This window comes from Alosa pseudoharengus, unplaced genomic scaffold (genome assembly GCF_046254945.1).
Source record: "Alosa pseudoharengus isolate Yale_2024_CS ecotype anadromous, Long Island Sound unplaced genomic scaffold, YU_APseudo_1.1 YU_APseudo_1.1_scf_16, whole genome shotgun sequence".
In the NCBI taxonomy this organism is placed as follows: Eukaryota; Metazoa; Chordata; class Actinopteri; order Clupeiformes; family Clupeidae; genus Alosa; species Alosa pseudoharengus.
In genome coordinates this window covers 65,203-77,543 of record NW_027468630.1, presented here as the reverse complement: position 1 = coordinate 77,543, position 12,341 = coordinate 65,203, and the positions used below count along the sequence as shown (strand labels likewise).

The 12,341-nt window shown below is 41.3% G+C and overlaps 68 non-coding genes across 68 annotated transcripts; all 68 read left to right on the top strand.

The window, feature by feature from the left end:
- The first annotated feature begins 9 nt into the window (after positions 1–9).
- trnav-cac (transfer RNA valine (anticodon CAC)) lies at positions 10–82 on the top strand. The gene has a single exon. It is a non-coding gene; the product is annotated as a tRNA-Val (tRNA).
- Positions 83–192: 110 nt separating this feature from the next.
- trnav-cac (transfer RNA valine (anticodon CAC)) lies at positions 193–265 on the top strand. Its single transcript has one exon. It is a non-coding gene; the product is annotated as a tRNA-Val (tRNA).
- Positions 266–375: 110 nt separating this feature from the next.
- Positions 376–448, top strand: trnav-aac (transfer RNA valine (anticodon AAC)). The gene has a single exon. It is a non-coding gene; the product is annotated as a tRNA-Val (tRNA).
- A 109-nt stretch (positions 449–557) lies between these two features.
- On the top strand, positions 558–630 carry trnav-cac (transfer RNA valine (anticodon CAC)). The gene has a single exon. It is a non-coding gene; the product is annotated as a tRNA-Val (tRNA).
- Positions 631–740: 110 nt separating this feature from the next.
- Positions 741–813, top strand: trnav-uac (transfer RNA valine (anticodon UAC)). Its single transcript has one exon. It is a non-coding gene; the product is annotated as a tRNA-Val (tRNA).
- Positions 814–923: 110 nt separating this feature from the next.
- trnav-cac (transfer RNA valine (anticodon CAC)) lies at positions 924–996 on the top strand. The gene has a single exon. It is a non-coding gene; the product is annotated as a tRNA-Val (tRNA).
- Positions 997–1,106: 110 nt separating this feature from the next.
- trnav-aac (transfer RNA valine (anticodon AAC)) lies at positions 1,107–1,179 on the top strand. The gene has a single exon. It is a non-coding gene; the product is annotated as a tRNA-Val (tRNA).
- Positions 1,180–1,289: 110 nt separating this feature from the next.
- Positions 1,290–1,362, top strand: trnav-cac (transfer RNA valine (anticodon CAC)). The gene has a single exon. It is a non-coding gene; the product is annotated as a tRNA-Val (tRNA).
- Positions 1,363–1,472: 110 nt separating this feature from the next.
- On the top strand, positions 1,473–1,545 carry trnav-uac (transfer RNA valine (anticodon UAC)). The gene has a single exon. It is a non-coding gene; the product is annotated as a tRNA-Val (tRNA).
- Positions 1,546–1,655: 110 nt separating this feature from the next.
- trnav-cac (transfer RNA valine (anticodon CAC)) lies at positions 1,656–1,728 on the top strand. The gene has a single exon. It is a non-coding gene; the product is annotated as a tRNA-Val (tRNA).
- A 110-nt stretch (positions 1,729–1,838) lies between these two features.
- Positions 1,839–1,911, top strand: trnav-aac (transfer RNA valine (anticodon AAC)). Its single transcript has one exon. It is a non-coding gene; the product is annotated as a tRNA-Val (tRNA).
- Positions 1,912–2,021: 110 nt separating this feature from the next.
- trnav-cac (transfer RNA valine (anticodon CAC)) lies at positions 2,022–2,094 on the top strand. The gene has a single exon. It is a non-coding gene; the product is annotated as a tRNA-Val (tRNA).
- Positions 2,095–2,204: 110 nt separating this feature from the next.
- trnav-aac (transfer RNA valine (anticodon AAC)) lies at positions 2,205–2,277 on the top strand. The gene has a single exon. It is a non-coding gene; the product is annotated as a tRNA-Val (tRNA).
- A 109-nt stretch (positions 2,278–2,386) lies between these two features.
- Positions 2,387–2,459, top strand: trnav-aac (transfer RNA valine (anticodon AAC)). Its single transcript has one exon. It is a non-coding gene; the product is annotated as a tRNA-Val (tRNA).
- Positions 2,460–2,569: 110 nt separating this feature from the next.
- trnav-cac (transfer RNA valine (anticodon CAC)) lies at positions 2,570–2,642 on the top strand. The gene has a single exon. It is a non-coding gene; the product is annotated as a tRNA-Val (tRNA).
- Positions 2,643–2,752: 110 nt separating this feature from the next.
- trnav-aac (transfer RNA valine (anticodon AAC)) lies at positions 2,753–2,825 on the top strand. The gene has a single exon. It is a non-coding gene; the product is annotated as a tRNA-Val (tRNA).
- Positions 2,826–2,934: 109 nt separating this feature from the next.
- On the top strand, positions 2,935–3,007 carry trnav-cac (transfer RNA valine (anticodon CAC)). Its single transcript has one exon. It is a non-coding gene; the product is annotated as a tRNA-Val (tRNA).
- Positions 3,008–3,117: 110 nt separating this feature from the next.
- trnav-aac (transfer RNA valine (anticodon AAC)) lies at positions 3,118–3,190 on the top strand. Its single transcript has one exon. It is a non-coding gene; the product is annotated as a tRNA-Val (tRNA).
- Positions 3,191–3,300: 110 nt separating this feature from the next.
- Positions 3,301–3,373, top strand: trnav-uac (transfer RNA valine (anticodon UAC)). Its single transcript has one exon. It is a non-coding gene; the product is annotated as a tRNA-Val (tRNA).
- A 107-nt stretch (positions 3,374–3,480) lies between these two features.
- On the top strand, positions 3,481–3,556 carry trnav-cac (transfer RNA valine (anticodon CAC)). The gene has a single exon. It is a non-coding gene; the product is annotated as a tRNA-Val (tRNA).
- A 110-nt stretch (positions 3,557–3,666) lies between these two features.
- trnav-aac (transfer RNA valine (anticodon AAC)) lies at positions 3,667–3,739 on the top strand. Its single transcript has one exon. It is a non-coding gene; the product is annotated as a tRNA-Val (tRNA).
- Positions 3,740–3,849: 110 nt separating this feature from the next.
- trnav-cac (transfer RNA valine (anticodon CAC)) lies at positions 3,850–3,922 on the top strand. The gene has a single exon. It is a non-coding gene; the product is annotated as a tRNA-Val (tRNA).
- Positions 3,923–4,032: 110 nt separating this feature from the next.
- On the top strand, positions 4,033–4,105 carry trnav-aac (transfer RNA valine (anticodon AAC)). The gene has a single exon. It is a non-coding gene; the product is annotated as a tRNA-Val (tRNA).
- Positions 4,106–4,214: 109 nt separating this feature from the next.
- trnav-cac (transfer RNA valine (anticodon CAC)) lies at positions 4,215–4,287 on the top strand. The gene has a single exon. It is a non-coding gene; the product is annotated as a tRNA-Val (tRNA).
- Positions 4,288–4,397: 110 nt separating this feature from the next.
- Positions 4,398–4,470, top strand: trnav-aac (transfer RNA valine (anticodon AAC)). Its single transcript has one exon. It is a non-coding gene; the product is annotated as a tRNA-Val (tRNA).
- Positions 4,471–4,580: 110 nt separating this feature from the next.
- trnav-cac (transfer RNA valine (anticodon CAC)) lies at positions 4,581–4,653 on the top strand. The gene has a single exon. It is a non-coding gene; the product is annotated as a tRNA-Val (tRNA).
- A 110-nt stretch (positions 4,654–4,763) lies between these two features.
- trnav-aac (transfer RNA valine (anticodon AAC)) lies at positions 4,764–4,836 on the top strand. Its single transcript has one exon. It is a non-coding gene; the product is annotated as a tRNA-Val (tRNA).
- Positions 4,837–4,945: 109 nt separating this feature from the next.
- Positions 4,946–5,018, top strand: trnav-cac (transfer RNA valine (anticodon CAC)). The gene has a single exon. It is a non-coding gene; the product is annotated as a tRNA-Val (tRNA).
- A 110-nt stretch (positions 5,019–5,128) lies between these two features.
- Positions 5,129–5,201, top strand: trnav-aac (transfer RNA valine (anticodon AAC)). Its single transcript has one exon. It is a non-coding gene; the product is annotated as a tRNA-Val (tRNA).
- Positions 5,202–5,311: 110 nt separating this feature from the next.
- trnav-cac (transfer RNA valine (anticodon CAC)) lies at positions 5,312–5,384 on the top strand. The gene has a single exon. It is a non-coding gene; the product is annotated as a tRNA-Val (tRNA).
- A 110-nt stretch (positions 5,385–5,494) lies between these two features.
- Positions 5,495–5,567, top strand: trnav-aac (transfer RNA valine (anticodon AAC)). The gene has a single exon. It is a non-coding gene; the product is annotated as a tRNA-Val (tRNA).
- A 109-nt stretch (positions 5,568–5,676) lies between these two features.
- trnav-cac (transfer RNA valine (anticodon CAC)) lies at positions 5,677–5,749 on the top strand. The gene has a single exon. It is a non-coding gene; the product is annotated as a tRNA-Val (tRNA).
- A 103-nt stretch (positions 5,750–5,852) lies between these two features.
- Positions 5,853–5,925, top strand: trnav-uac (transfer RNA valine (anticodon UAC)). The gene has a single exon. It is a non-coding gene; the product is annotated as a tRNA-Val (tRNA).
- A 110-nt stretch (positions 5,926–6,035) lies between these two features.
- Positions 6,036–6,108, top strand: trnav-cac (transfer RNA valine (anticodon CAC)). Its single transcript has one exon. It is a non-coding gene; the product is annotated as a tRNA-Val (tRNA).
- Positions 6,109–6,218: 110 nt separating this feature from the next.
- trnav-aac (transfer RNA valine (anticodon AAC)) lies at positions 6,219–6,291 on the top strand. The gene has a single exon. It is a non-coding gene; the product is annotated as a tRNA-Val (tRNA).
- A 110-nt stretch (positions 6,292–6,401) lies between these two features.
- Positions 6,402–6,474, top strand: trnav-aac (transfer RNA valine (anticodon AAC)). Its single transcript has one exon. It is a non-coding gene; the product is annotated as a tRNA-Val (tRNA).
- A 109-nt stretch (positions 6,475–6,583) lies between these two features.
- trnav-cac (transfer RNA valine (anticodon CAC)) lies at positions 6,584–6,656 on the top strand. Its single transcript has one exon. It is a non-coding gene; the product is annotated as a tRNA-Val (tRNA).
- A 110-nt stretch (positions 6,657–6,766) lies between these two features.
- On the top strand, positions 6,767–6,839 carry trnav-aac (transfer RNA valine (anticodon AAC)). The gene has a single exon. It is a non-coding gene; the product is annotated as a tRNA-Val (tRNA).
- Positions 6,840–6,948: 109 nt separating this feature from the next.
- On the top strand, positions 6,949–7,021 carry trnav-cac (transfer RNA valine (anticodon CAC)). Its single transcript has one exon. It is a non-coding gene; the product is annotated as a tRNA-Val (tRNA).
- A 110-nt stretch (positions 7,022–7,131) lies between these two features.
- trnav-uac (transfer RNA valine (anticodon UAC)) lies at positions 7,132–7,204 on the top strand. The gene has a single exon. It is a non-coding gene; the product is annotated as a tRNA-Val (tRNA).
- A 110-nt stretch (positions 7,205–7,314) lies between these two features.
- On the top strand, positions 7,315–7,387 carry trnav-cac (transfer RNA valine (anticodon CAC)). The gene has a single exon. It is a non-coding gene; the product is annotated as a tRNA-Val (tRNA).
- A 110-nt stretch (positions 7,388–7,497) lies between these two features.
- On the top strand, positions 7,498–7,570 carry trnav-aac (transfer RNA valine (anticodon AAC)). Its single transcript has one exon. It is a non-coding gene; the product is annotated as a tRNA-Val (tRNA).
- Positions 7,571–7,680: 110 nt separating this feature from the next.
- trnav-aac (transfer RNA valine (anticodon AAC)) lies at positions 7,681–7,753 on the top strand. Its single transcript has one exon. It is a non-coding gene; the product is annotated as a tRNA-Val (tRNA).
- A 109-nt stretch (positions 7,754–7,862) lies between these two features.
- trnav-cac (transfer RNA valine (anticodon CAC)) lies at positions 7,863–7,935 on the top strand. Its single transcript has one exon. It is a non-coding gene; the product is annotated as a tRNA-Val (tRNA).
- A 110-nt stretch (positions 7,936–8,045) lies between these two features.
- Positions 8,046–8,118, top strand: trnav-cac (transfer RNA valine (anticodon CAC)). The gene has a single exon. It is a non-coding gene; the product is annotated as a tRNA-Val (tRNA).
- A 103-nt stretch (positions 8,119–8,221) lies between these two features.
- Positions 8,222–8,294, top strand: trnav-cac (transfer RNA valine (anticodon CAC)). Its single transcript has one exon. It is a non-coding gene; the product is annotated as a tRNA-Val (tRNA).
- A 110-nt stretch (positions 8,295–8,404) lies between these two features.
- trnav-aac (transfer RNA valine (anticodon AAC)) lies at positions 8,405–8,477 on the top strand. The gene has a single exon. It is a non-coding gene; the product is annotated as a tRNA-Val (tRNA).
- Positions 8,478–8,586: 109 nt separating this feature from the next.
- On the top strand, positions 8,587–8,659 carry trnav-cac (transfer RNA valine (anticodon CAC)). Its single transcript has one exon. It is a non-coding gene; the product is annotated as a tRNA-Val (tRNA).
- A 110-nt stretch (positions 8,660–8,769) lies between these two features.
- On the top strand, positions 8,770–8,842 carry trnav-cac (transfer RNA valine (anticodon CAC)). Its single transcript has one exon. It is a non-coding gene; the product is annotated as a tRNA-Val (tRNA).
- Positions 8,843–8,952: 110 nt separating this feature from the next.
- On the top strand, positions 8,953–9,025 carry trnav-aac (transfer RNA valine (anticodon AAC)). Its single transcript has one exon. It is a non-coding gene; the product is annotated as a tRNA-Val (tRNA).
- Positions 9,026–9,134: 109 nt separating this feature from the next.
- trnav-cac (transfer RNA valine (anticodon CAC)) lies at positions 9,135–9,207 on the top strand. Its single transcript has one exon. It is a non-coding gene; the product is annotated as a tRNA-Val (tRNA).
- A 110-nt stretch (positions 9,208–9,317) lies between these two features.
- Positions 9,318–9,390, top strand: trnav-uac (transfer RNA valine (anticodon UAC)). Its single transcript has one exon. It is a non-coding gene; the product is annotated as a tRNA-Val (tRNA).
- A 110-nt stretch (positions 9,391–9,500) lies between these two features.
- On the top strand, positions 9,501–9,573 carry trnav-cac (transfer RNA valine (anticodon CAC)). Its single transcript has one exon. It is a non-coding gene; the product is annotated as a tRNA-Val (tRNA).
- A 110-nt stretch (positions 9,574–9,683) lies between these two features.
- On the top strand, positions 9,684–9,756 carry trnav-uac (transfer RNA valine (anticodon UAC)). The gene has a single exon. It is a non-coding gene; the product is annotated as a tRNA-Val (tRNA).
- Positions 9,757–9,866: 110 nt separating this feature from the next.
- trnav-cac (transfer RNA valine (anticodon CAC)) lies at positions 9,867–9,939 on the top strand. Its single transcript has one exon. It is a non-coding gene; the product is annotated as a tRNA-Val (tRNA).
- Positions 9,940–10,049: 110 nt separating this feature from the next.
- Positions 10,050–10,122, top strand: trnav-aac (transfer RNA valine (anticodon AAC)). The gene has a single exon. It is a non-coding gene; the product is annotated as a tRNA-Val (tRNA).
- Positions 10,123–10,232: 110 nt separating this feature from the next.
- Positions 10,233–10,305, top strand: trnav-cac (transfer RNA valine (anticodon CAC)). The gene has a single exon. It is a non-coding gene; the product is annotated as a tRNA-Val (tRNA).
- Positions 10,306–10,415: 110 nt separating this feature from the next.
- Positions 10,416–10,488, top strand: trnav-cac (transfer RNA valine (anticodon CAC)). The gene has a single exon. It is a non-coding gene; the product is annotated as a tRNA-Val (tRNA).
- Positions 10,489–10,597: 109 nt separating this feature from the next.
- trnav-aac (transfer RNA valine (anticodon AAC)) lies at positions 10,598–10,670 on the top strand. Its single transcript has one exon. It is a non-coding gene; the product is annotated as a tRNA-Val (tRNA).
- Positions 10,671–10,780: 110 nt separating this feature from the next.
- Positions 10,781–10,853, top strand: trnav-cac (transfer RNA valine (anticodon CAC)). The gene has a single exon. It is a non-coding gene; the product is annotated as a tRNA-Val (tRNA).
- Positions 10,854–10,963: 110 nt separating this feature from the next.
- Positions 10,964–11,036, top strand: trnav-aac (transfer RNA valine (anticodon AAC)). The gene has a single exon. It is a non-coding gene; the product is annotated as a tRNA-Val (tRNA).
- A 109-nt stretch (positions 11,037–11,145) lies between these two features.
- On the top strand, positions 11,146–11,218 carry trnav-cac (transfer RNA valine (anticodon CAC)). The gene has a single exon. It is a non-coding gene; the product is annotated as a tRNA-Val (tRNA).
- Positions 11,219–11,328: 110 nt separating this feature from the next.
- On the top strand, positions 11,329–11,401 carry trnav-aac (transfer RNA valine (anticodon AAC)). The gene has a single exon. It is a non-coding gene; the product is annotated as a tRNA-Val (tRNA).
- A 110-nt stretch (positions 11,402–11,511) lies between these two features.
- On the top strand, positions 11,512–11,584 carry trnav-uac (transfer RNA valine (anticodon UAC)). Its single transcript has one exon. It is a non-coding gene; the product is annotated as a tRNA-Val (tRNA).
- Positions 11,585–11,691: 107 nt separating this feature from the next.
- trnav-cac (transfer RNA valine (anticodon CAC)) lies at positions 11,692–11,767 on the top strand. Its single transcript has one exon. It is a non-coding gene; the product is annotated as a tRNA-Val (tRNA).
- A 110-nt stretch (positions 11,768–11,877) lies between these two features.
- trnav-aac (transfer RNA valine (anticodon AAC)) lies at positions 11,878–11,950 on the top strand. The gene has a single exon. It is a non-coding gene; the product is annotated as a tRNA-Val (tRNA).
- A 110-nt stretch (positions 11,951–12,060) lies between these two features.
- Positions 12,061–12,133, top strand: trnav-cac (transfer RNA valine (anticodon CAC)). The gene has a single exon. It is a non-coding gene; the product is annotated as a tRNA-Val (tRNA).
- Positions 12,134–12,243: 110 nt separating this feature from the next.
- On the top strand, positions 12,244–12,316 carry trnav-aac (transfer RNA valine (anticodon AAC)). Its single transcript has one exon. It is a non-coding gene; the product is annotated as a tRNA-Val (tRNA).
- Positions 12,317–12,341: the final 25 nt, after the last annotated feature.

Here is a 12,341-nt window from a genome sequence, read left to right as displayed (position 1 = left end):
TTTCAGGATGTTTCCATAGTGTAGTGGTTATCATGTTCGCCTCACACGCGAAAGGTCCCCAGTTCGAAACTGGGTGGAAACAGATTCTTATTTGGAGGGATCTTGCAATGATCTGAAGTACTGCATCTCAAAAAGTCTTTTACTAGAATTTGACTTGCCAAATGTCACAGAGGTGACTTCTTCCTTCAAGTTGTTTCCATAGTGTAGTGGTTATCACGTTCGCCTCACACGCGAAAGTTCCCCAGTTCGAAACTGGGTGGAAACAAATTCTTATTCGGAAGGATCTTGCATTGATCTGAATTACTGCATCTCAAAATGTCTTCTACTAGAATTCGACTTGCCAAAAGTCATGGAGGTGACTTCTTCCTTCAGGATGTTTCCATAGTGTAGTGGTTATCACGTTCGCCTAACACGCGAAAGGTCCCCAGTTCGAAACTGGGTGGAAACAGATTCTTATTTGGAAGGATCTTGCATTTAGCTTAATATTTCTATCTTATGATGTCTTCAACTAGAGTTTGACTTGTCAAAAGTAATCGAGGTGACCTTTTTTTCAGGATGTTTCCATAGTGTAGTGGTTATCACGTTCGCCTCACACGCGAAAGGTCCCCAGTTCGAAACTGGGTGGAAACAATTTCTTATTTGGAAGGATCTTGCATTGATCTGAATTACTGCATCTCAAAATGTCTTCTACTAGAATTTGACTTGCCAAAAGTCATGGAGGTGACTTCTTCCTTCAGGATGTTTCCATAGTGTAGTGGTTATCACGTTCGCTTTACACGCGAAAGGTCCCCAGTTCGAAACTGGGTGGAAACAGATTCTTATTTGGAGGGATCTTGCAATGATCTGAAGTACTGCATCTCAAAAAGTCTTTTACTAGAATTTGACTTGCCAAATGTCACAGAGGTGACTTCTTCCTTCAAGTTGTTTCCATAGTGTAGTGGTTATCACGTTCGCCTCACACGCGAAAGGTCCCCAGTTCGAAACTGGGTGGAAACAAATTCTTATTCGGAAGGATCTTGCATTGATCTGAATTACTGCATCTCAAAATGTCTTCTACTAGAATTTGACTTGCCAAAAGTCACGGAGGTGACTTCTTCCTTCAGGATGTTTCCATAGTGTAGTGGTTATCACGTTCGCCTAACACGCGAAAGGTCCCCAGTTCGAAACTGGGTGGAAACAATTTCTTATTTGGAAGGATCTTGCATTGATCTGAATTACTGCATCTCAAAATGTCTTCTACTAGAATTTGACTTGCCAAATGTCACAGAGGTGACTTCTTCCTTCAGGGTGTTTCCATAGTGTAGTGGTTATCACGTTCGCCTCACACGCGAAAGGTCCCCAGTTCGAAACTGGGTGGAAACAATTTCTTATTTGAAAGGATCTTGCATTGATCTGAATTACTGCATCTCAAAATGTCTTCTACTAGAATTTGACTTGCCAAAAGTCATGGAGGTGACTTCTTCCTTCAGGATGTTTCCATAGTGTAGTGGTTATCACGTTCGCTTTACACGCGAAAGGTCCCCAGTTCGAAACTGGGTGGAAACAGATTCTTATTTGGAGGGATCTTGCAATGATCTGAAGTACTGCATCTCAAAAAGTCTTTTACTAGAATTTGACTTGCCAAATGTCACAGAGGTGACTTCTTCCTTCAAGTTGTTTCCATAGTGTAGTGGTTATCACGTTCGCCTCACACGCGAAAGGTCCCCAGTTCGAAACTGGGTGGAAACAAATTCTTATTCGGAAGGATCTTGCATTGATCTGAATTACTGCATCTCAATATGTCTTCTACTAGAATTTGACTTGCCAAAAGTCACGGAGGTGACTTCTTCCTTCAGGATGTTTCCATAGTGTAGTGGTTATCACGTTTGCCTAACACGCGAAAGGTCCCCAGTTCGAAACTGGGTGGAAACAATTTCTTATTTGGAAGGATCTTGCATTGATCTGAATTACTGCATCTCAAAATGTCTTCTACTAGAATTTGACTTGCCAAATGTCACAGAGGTGACTTCTTCCTTCAGGGTGTTTCCATAGTGTAGTGGTTATCACGTTCGCCTCACAAGCGAAAGGTCCCCAGTTTGAAACTGGGTGGAAACAATTTCTTATTTGAAAGGATCTTGCATTGATCTGAATTACTGCATCTCAAAATGTCTTCTACTAGAATTTGACTTGCCAAAAGTCATGGAGGTGACTTCTTCCTTCAGGATGTTTCCATAGTGTAGTGGTTATCACGTTCGCCTAACACGCGAAAGGTCCCCAGTTCGAAACTGGGTGGAAACAGATTCTTATTTGGAAGGATCTTGCATTTAGCTTAATATTTCTATCTTATGATGTCTTCAACTAGAGTTTGACTTGTCAAAAGTAATCGAGGTGACCTTTTTTTCAGGATGTTTCCATAGTGTAGTGGTTATCACGTTCGCTTAACACGCGAAAGGTCCCCAGTTCGAAACTGGGTGGAAAAAAATTCTTATTTGGAAGGATCTTCCATTGATCTGAATTACTGCATCTCAAAATGTCTTCTACTAGAATTTGACTTGCCAAATGTCACAGAGGTGACTTCTTCCTTCAGGCTGTTTCCATAGTGTAGTGGTTATCACGTTCGCCTCACACGCGAAAGGTCCCCAGTTCGAAACTGGGTGGAAACAATTTCTTATTTGAAAGGATCTTGCATTGATCTGAATTACTGCATCTCAAAATGTCTTCTACTAGAATTTGACTTGCCAAAAGTCATGGAGGTGACTTCTTCCTTAAGGATGTTTCCATAGTGTAGTGGTTATCACGTTCGCCTAACACGCGAAAGGTCCCCAGTTCGAAACTGGGTGGAAACAGATTCTTATTTGGAAGGATCTTGCATTTAGCTTAATATTTCTATCTTATGATGTCTTCAACTAGAGTTTGACTTGTCAAAAGTAATCGAGGTGACCTTTTTTTCAGGATGTTTCCATAGTGTAGTGGTTATCACGTTCGCCTCACACGCGAAAGGTCCCCAGTTCGAAACTGGGTGGAAACAAATTCTTATTTGGAAGGATCTTGCATTGATCTGAATTACTGCATCTCAAAATGTCTTCTACTAGAATTTGACTTGCCAAAAGTCACGGAGGTGACTTCTTCCTTCAGGATGTTTCCATAGTGTAGTGGTTATCACGTTCGCCTAACACGCGAAAGGTCCCCAGTTCGAAACTGGGTGGAAACAATTTCTTATTTGGAAGGATCTTGCATTGATCTGAATTACTGCATCTCAAAATGTCTTCTACTAGAATTTGACTTGCCAAAAGTCATGGAGGTGACTTCTTCCTTCAGGATGTTTCCATAGTGTAGTGGTTATCACGTTCGCTTTACACGCGAAAGGTCCCCAGTTCGAAACTGGGTGGAAACAGATTCTTATTTGGAGGGATCTTGCAATGATCTGAAGTACTGCATCTCAAAAAGTCTTTTACTAGAATTTGACTTGCCAAATGTCACAGAGGTGACTTCTTCCTTCAAGTTTTTTCCATAGTGTAGTGGTTATCACGTTCGCCTCACACGCGAAAGGTCCCCAGTTCGAAACTGGGTGGAAACAAATTCTTATTTGGAAGGATCTTGCATTGATCTGAATTACTGCATCTCAAAATGTCTTCTACTAGAATTTGACTTGCCAAAAGTCACGGAGGTGACTTCTTCCTTCAGGATGTTTCCATAGTGTAGTGGTTATCACGTTCGCCTAACACGCGAAAGGTCCCCAGTTCGAAACTGGGTGGAAACAAATTCTTATTTGGAAGGATCTTGCATTGATCTGAATTACTGCATCTCAAAATGTCTTCTACTAGAATTTGACTTGCCAAATGTCACAGAGGTGACTTCTTCCTTCAGGGTGTTTCCATAGTGTAGTGGTTATCACGTTCGCCTCACACGCGAAAGGTCCCCAGTTCGAAACTGGGTGGAAACAATTTCTTATTTGAAAGGATCTTGCATTGATCTGAATTACTGCATCTCAAAATGTCTTCTACTAGAATTTGACTTGCCAAAAGTCATGGAGGTGACTTCTTCCTTCAGGATGTTTCCATAGTGTAGTGGTTATCACGTTCGCCTAACACGCGAAAGGTCCCCAGTTCGAAACTGGGTGGAAACAGATACTTATTTGGAAGGATCTTGCATTTAGCTTAATATTTCTATCTTATGATGTCTTCAACTAGAGTTTGACTTGTCAAAAGTAATCGAGGTGACCTTTTTTTCAGGATGTTTCCATAGTGTAGTGGTTATCACGTTCGCCTCACACGCGAAAGGTCCCCAGTTCGAAACTGGGTGGAAACAAATTCTTATTTGGAAGGATCTTGCATTGATCTGAATTACTGCATCTCAAAATGTCTTCTACTAGAATTTGACTTGCCAAAAGTCACGGAGGTGACTTCTTCCTTCAGGATGTTTCCATAGTGTAGTGGTTATCACGTTCGCCTAACACGCGAAAGGTCCCCAGTTCGAAACTGGGTGGAAACAATTTCTTATTTGGAAGGATCTTGCATTGATCTGAATTACTGCATCTCAAAATGTCTTCTACTAGAATTTGACTTGCCAAATGTCACAGAGGTGACTTCTTCCTTCAGGCTGTTTCCATAGTGTAGTGGTTATCACGTTCGCCTCACACGCGAAAGGTCCCCAGTTCGAAACTGGGTGGAAACAATTTCTTATTTGAAAGGATCTTGCATTGATCTAAATTACTGCATCTCAAAATGTCTTCTACTAGAATTTGACTTGCCAAAAGTCATGGAGGTGACTTCTTCCTTAAGGATGTTTCCATAGTGTAGTGGTTATCACGTTCGCCTAACACGCGAAAGGTCCCCAGTTCGAAACTGGGTGGAAACATATTCTTATTTGGAAGGATCTTGCATTTAGCTTAATATTTCTATCTTATGATGTCTTCAACTAGAGTTTGACTTGTCAAAAGTAATCGAGGTGACCTTTTTTTCAGGATGTTTCCATAGTGTAGTGGTTATCACGTTCGCCTCACACGCGAAAGGTCCCCAGTTCGAAACTGGGTGGAAACAAATTCTTATTTGGAAGGATCTTGCATTGATCTGAATTACTGCATCTCAAAATGTCTTCTACTAGAATTTGACTTGCCAAAAGTCACGGAGGTGACTTCTTCCTTCAGGATGTTTCCATAGTGTAGTGGTTATCATGTTCGCCTAACACGCGAAAGGTCCCCAGTTCGAAACTGGGTGGAAACAAATTCTTATTTGGAAGGATCTTGCATTGATCTGAATTACTGCATCTCAAAATGTCTTCTACTAGAATTTGACTTGCCAAATGTCACAGAGGTGACTTCTTCCTTCAGGGTGTTTCCATAGTGTAGTGGTTATCACGTTCGCCTCACACGCGAAAGGTCCCCAGTTCGAAACTGGGTGGAAACAATTTCTTATTTGAAAGGATCTTGCATTGATCTGAATTACTGCATCTCAAAATGTCTTCTACTAGAATTTGACTTGCCAAAAGTCATGGAGGTGACTTCTTCCTTCAGGATGTTTCCATAGTGTAGTGGTTATCACGTTCGCCTAACACGCGAAAGGTCCCCAGTTCGAAACTGGGTGGAAACAGATTCTTATTTGGAAGGATCTTGCATTTAGCTTAATATTTCTATCTTATGATGTCTTCAACTGGAGTTTGACTTGTCAAAAGTAATCGAGGTGACCTTTTTTTCAGGATGTTTCCATAGTGTAGAGGTTATCACGTTCGCCTCACACGCGAAAGGTCCCCAGTTCGAAACTGGGTGGAAACTATTTCTTATTTGAAAGGATCGATCTGAATTACTGCATCTCAAAATGTCTTCTACTAGAATTTGACTTGCCAAAAGTCATGGAGGTGACTTCTTCCTTCAGGATGTTTCCATAGTGTAGTGGTTATCACGTTCGCTTTACACGCGAAAGGTCCCCAGTTCGAAACTGGGTGGAAACAGATTCTTATTTGGAGGGATCTTGCAATGATCTGAAGTACTGCATCTCAAAAAGTCTTTTACTAGAATTTGACTTGCCAAATGTCACAGAGGTGACTTCTTCCTTCAAGTTGTTTCCATAGTGTAGTGGTTATCACGTTCGCTTCACACGCGAAAGGTCCCCAGTTCGAAACTGGGTGGAAACAAATTCTTATTTGGAAGGATCTTGCATTGATCTGAATTACTGCATCTCAAAATGTCTTCTACTAGAATTTGACTTGCCAAAAGTCACGGAGGTGACTTCTTCCTTCAGGATGTTTCCATAGTGTAGTGGTTATCATGTTCGCCTAACACGCGAAAGGTCCCCAGTTCGAAACTGGGTGGAAACAAATTCTTATTTGGAAGGATCTTGCATTGATCTGAATTACTGCATCTCAAAATGTCTTCTACTAGAATTTGACTTGCCAAAAGTCATGGAGGTGACTTCTTCCTTCAGGATGTTTCCATAGTGTAGTGGTTATCACGTTCGCCTAACACGCGAAAGGTCCCCAGTTCGAAACTGGGTGGAAACAGATTCTTATTTGGAAGGATCTTGCATTTAGCTTAATATTTCTATCTTATGATGTCTTCAACTAGAGTTTGACTTGTCAAAAGTAATCGAGGTGACCTTTTTTTCAGGATGTTTCCATAGTGTAGAGGTTATCACGTTCGCCTCACACGCGAAAGGTCCCCAGTTCGAAACTGGGTGGAAACTATTTCTTATTTGAAAGGATCTTGCATTGATCTGAATTACTGCATCTCAAAATGTCTTCTACTAGAATTTGACTTGCCAAAAGTCATGGAGGTGACTTCTTCCTTCAGGATGTTTCCATAGTGTAGTGGTTATCACGTTCGCCTAACACGCGAAAGGTCCCCAGTTCGAAACTGGGTGGAAACAGATTCTTATTTGGAAGGATCTTGCATTTAGCTTAATATTTCTATCTTATGATGTCTTCAACTAGAGTTTGACTTGTCAAAAGTAATCGAGGTGACCTTTTTTTCAGGATGTTTCCATAGTGTAGTTGTTATCACGTTCGCCTCACACGCGGAAGGTCCCCAGTTCGAAACTGGGTGGAAACAATTTCTTATTTGGAAGGATCTTGCATTGATCTGAATTACTGCATCTCAAAATGTCTTCTACTAGAATTTGACTTGCCAAAAGTCATGGAGGTGACTTCTTCCTTCAGGATGTTTCCATAGTGTAGTGGTTATCACGTTCGCTTTACACGCGAAAGGTCCCCACTTCGAAACTGGGTGGAAACAGATTCTTATTTGGAGGGATCTTGCAATGATCTGAAGTACTGCATCTCAAAAAGTCTTTTACTAGAATTTGACTTGCCAAATGTCACAGAGGTGACTTCTTCCTTCAAGTTGTTTCCATAGTGTAGTGGTTATCACGTTCGCCTCACACGCGAAAGGTCCCCAGTTCGAAACTGGGTGGAAACAAATTCTTATTTGGAAGGATCTTGCATTGATCTGAATTACTGCATCTCAAAATGTCTTCTACTAGAATTTGACTTGCCAAAAGTCACGGAGGTGACTTCTTCCTTCAGGATGTTTCCATAGTGTAGTGGTTATCATGTTCGCCTAACACGCGAAAGGTCCCCAGTTCGAAACTGGGTGGAAACAATTTCTTATTTGAAAGGATCTTGCATTGATCTGAATTACTGCATCTCAAAATGTCTTCTACTAGAATTTGACTTGCCAAAAGTCATGGAGGTGACTTCTTCCTTCAGGATGTTTCCATAGTGTAGTGGTTATCACGTTCGCCTAACACGCGAAAGGTCCCCAGTTCGAAACTGGGTGGAAACAGATTCTTATTTGGAAGGATCTTGCATTTAGCTTAATATTTCTATCTTATGATGTCTTCAACTAGAGTTTGACTTGTCAAAAGTAATCGAGGTGACCTTTTTTTCAGGATGTTTCCATAGTGTAGTGGTTATCACGTTCGCCTCACACGCGAAAGGTCCCCAGTTCGAAACTGGGTGGAAACAATTTCTTATTTGGAAGGATCTTGCATTGATCTGAATTACTGCATCTCAAAATGTCTTCTACTAGAATTTGACTTGCCAAATGTCACAGAGGTGACTTCTTCCTTCAGGGTGTTTCCATAGTGTAGTGGTTATCACGTTCGCCTCACACGCGAAAGGTCCCCAGTTCGAAACTGGGTGGAAACAATTTCTTATTTGAAAGGATCGATCTGAATTACTGCATCTCAAAATGTCTTCTACTAGAATTTGACTTGCCAAATGTCACAGAGGTGACTTCTTCCTTCAGGGTGTTTCCATAGTGTAGTGGTTATCACGTTCGCCTCACACGCGAAAGGTCCCCAGTTCGAAACTGGGTGGAAACAATTTCTTATTTGAAAGGATCTTGCATTGATCTGAATTACTGCATCTCAAAATGTCTTCTACTAGAATTTGACTTGCCAAAAGTCATGGAGGTGACTTCTTCCTTCAGGATGTTTCCATAGTGTAGTGGTTATCACGTTCGCCTAACACGCGAAAGGTCCCCAGTTCGAAACTGGGTGGAAACAGATTCTTATTTGGAAGGATCTTGCATTTAGCTTAATATTTCTATCTTATGATGTCTTCAACTAGAGTTTGACTTGTCAAAAGTAATCGAGGTGACCTTTTTTTCAGGATGTTTCCATAGTGTAGTGGTTATCATGTTCGCCTCACACGCGAAAGGTCCCCAGTTCGAAACTGGGTGGAAACAGATTCTTATTTGGAGGGATCTTGCAATGATCTGAAGTACTGCATCTCAAAAAGTCTTTTACTAGAATTTGACTTGCCAAATGTCACAGAGGTGACTTCTTCCTTCAAGTTGTTTCCATAGTGTAGTGGTTATCACGTTCGCCTCACACGCGAAAGTTCCCCAGTTCGAAACTGGGTGGAAACAAATTCTTATTCGGAAGGATCTTGCATTGATCTGAATTACTGCATCTCAAAATGTCTTCTACTAGAATTTGACTTGCCAAAAGTCATGGAGGTGACTTCTTCCTTCAGGATGTTTCCATAGTGTAGTGGTTATCACGTTCGCCTAACACGCGAAAGGTCCCCAGTTCGAAACTGGGTGGAAACAGATTCTTATTTGGAAGGATCTTGCATTTAGCTTAATATTTCTATCTTATGATGTCTTCAACTAGAGTTTGACTTGTCAAAAGTAATCGAGGTGACCTTTTTTTCAGGATGTTTCCATAGTGTAGTGGTTATCACGTTCGCCTCACACGCGAAAGGTCCCCAGTTCGAAACTGGGTGGAAACAATTTCTTATTTGGAAGGATCTTGCATTGATCTGAATTACTGCATCTCAAAATGTCTTCTACTAGAATTTGACTTGCCAAAAGTCATGGAGGTGACTTCTTCCTTCAGGATGTTTCCATAGTGTAGTGGTTATCACGTTCGCTTTACACGCGAAAGGTCCCCAGTTCGAAACTGGGTGGAAACAGATTCTTATTTGGAGGGATCTTGCAATGATCTGAAGTACTGCATCTCAAAAAGTCTTTTACTAGAATTTGACTTGCCAAATGTCACAGAGGTGACTTCTTCCTTCAAGTTGTTTCCATAGTGTAGTGGTTATCACGTTCGCCTCACACGCGAAAGGTCCCCAGTTCGAAACTGGGTGGAAACAAATTCTTATTCGGAAGGATCTTGCATTGATCTGAATTACTGCATCTCAAAATGTCTTCTACTAGAATTTGACTTGCCAAAAGTCATGGAGGTGACTTCTTCCTTCAGGATGTTTCCATAGTGTAGTGGTTATCACGTTCGCTTTACACGCGAAAGGTCCCCAGTTCGAAACTGGGTGGAAACAGATTCTTATTTGGAGGGATCTTGCAATGATCTGAAGTACTGCATCTCAAAAAGTCTTTTACTAGAATTTGACTTGCCAAATGTCACAGAGGTGACTTCTTCCTTCAAGTTGTTTCCATAGTGTAGTGGTTATCACGTTCGCCTCACACGCGAAAGGTCCCCAGTTCGAAACTGGGTGGAAACAAATTCTTATTCGGAAGGATCTTGCATTGATCTGAATTACTGCATCTCAATATGTCTTCTACTAGAATTTGACTTGCCAAAAGTCACGGAGGTGACTTCTTCCTTCAGGATGTTTCCATAGTGTAGTGGTTATCACGTTTGCCTAACACGCGAAAGGTCCCCAGTTCGAAACTGGGTGGAAACAATTTCTTATTTGGAAGGATCTTGCATTGATCTGAATTACTGCATCTCAAAATGTCTTCTACTAGAATTTGACTTGCCAAATGTCACAGAGGTGACTTCTTCCTTCAGGGTGTTTCCATAGTGTAGTGGTTATCACGTTCGCCTCACACGCGAAAGGTCCCCAGTTCGAAACTGGGTGGAAACAATTTCTTATTTGAAAGGATCTTGCATTGATCTGAATTACTGCATCTCAAAATGTCTTCTACTAGAATTTGACTTGCCAAAAGTCATGGAGGTGACTTCTTCCTTCAGGATGTTTCCATAGTGTAGTGGTTATCACGTTCGCCTCACACGCGAAAGGTCCCCAGTTCGAAACTGGGTGGAAACAGATTCTTATTTGGAAGGATCTTGCATTTAGCTTAATATTTCTATCTTATGATGTCTTCAACTAGAGTTTGACTTGTCAAAAGTAATCGAGGTGACCTTTTTTTCAGGATGTTTCCATAGTGTAGTGGTTATCACGTTCGCCTAACACGCGAAAGGTCCCCAGTTCGAAACTGGGTGGAAAAAAATTCTTATTTGGAAGGATCTTCCATTGATCTGAATTACTGCATCTCAAAATGTCTTCTACTAGAATTTGACTTGCCAAATGTCACAGAGGTGACTTCTTCCTTCAGGCTGTTTCCATAGTGTAGTGGTTATCACGTTCACCTCACACGCGAAAGGTCCCCAGTTCGAAACTGGGTGGAAACAATTTCTTATTTGAAAGGATCTTGCATTGATCTGAATTACTGCATCTCAAAATGTCTTCTACTAGAATTTGACTTGCCAAAAGTCATGGAGGTGACTTCTTCCTTAAGGATGTTTCCATAGTGTAGTGGTTATCACGTTCGCCTAACACGCGAAAGGTCCCCAGTTCGAAACTGGGTGGAAACAGATTCTTATTTGGAAGGATCTTGCATTTAGCTTAATATTTCTATCTTATGATGTCTTCAACTAGAGTTTGACTTGTCAAAAGTAATCGAGGTGACCTTTTTTTCAGGATGTTTCCATAGTGTAGTGGTTATCACGTTCGCCTCACACGCGAAAGGTCCCCAGTTCGAAACTGGGTGGAAACAAATTCTTATTTGGAAGGATCTTGCATTGATCTGAATTACTGCATCTCAAAATGTCTTCTACTAGAATTTGACTTGCCAAAAGTCACGGAGGTGACTTCTTCCTTCAGGATGTTTCCATAGTGTAGTGGTTATCACGTTCGCCTAACACGCGAAAGGTCCCCAGTTCGAAACTGGGTGGAAACAATTTCTTATTTGGAAGGATCTTGCATTGATCTGAATTACTGCATCTCAAAATGTCTTCTACTAGAATTTGACTTGCCAAAAGTCATGGAGGTGACTTCTTCCTTCAGGATGTTTCCATAGTGTAGTGGTTATCACGTTCGCTTTACACGCGAAAGGTCCCCAGTTCGAAACTGGGTGGAAACAGATTCTTATTTGGAGGGATCTTGCAATGATCTGAAGTACTGCATCTCAAAAAGTCTTTTACTAGAATTTGACTTGCCAAATGTCACAGAGGTGACTTCTTCCTTCAAGTTTTTTCCATAGTGTAGTGGTTATCACGTTCGCCTCACACGCGAAAGGTCCCCAGTTCGAAACTGGGTGGAAACAAATTCTTATTTGGAAGGATCTTGCATTGATCTGAATTACTGCATCTCAAAATGTCTTCTACTAGAATTTGACTTGCCAAAAGTCACGGAGGTGACTTCTTCCTTCAGGATGTTTCCATAGTGTAGTGGTTATCACGTTCGCCTAACACGCGAAAGGTCCCCAGTTCGAAACTGGGTGGAAACAAATTCTTATTTGGAAGGATCTTGCATTGATCTGAATTACTGCATCTCAAAATGTCTTCTACTAGAATTTGACTTGCCAAATGTCACAGAGGTGACTTCTTCCTTCAGGGTGTTTCCATAGTGTAGTGGTTATCACGTTCGCCTCACACGCGAAAGGTCCCCAGTTCGAAACTGGGTGGAAACAATTTCTTATTTGAAAGGATCTTGCATTGATCTGAATTACTGCATCTCAAAATGTCTTCTACTAGAATTTGACTTGCCAAAAGTCATGGAGGTGACTTCTTCCTTCAGGATGTTTCCATAGTGTAGTGGTTATCACGTTCGCCTAACACGCGAAAGGTCCCCAGTTCGAAACTGGGTGGAAACAGATACTTATTTGGAAGGATCTTGCA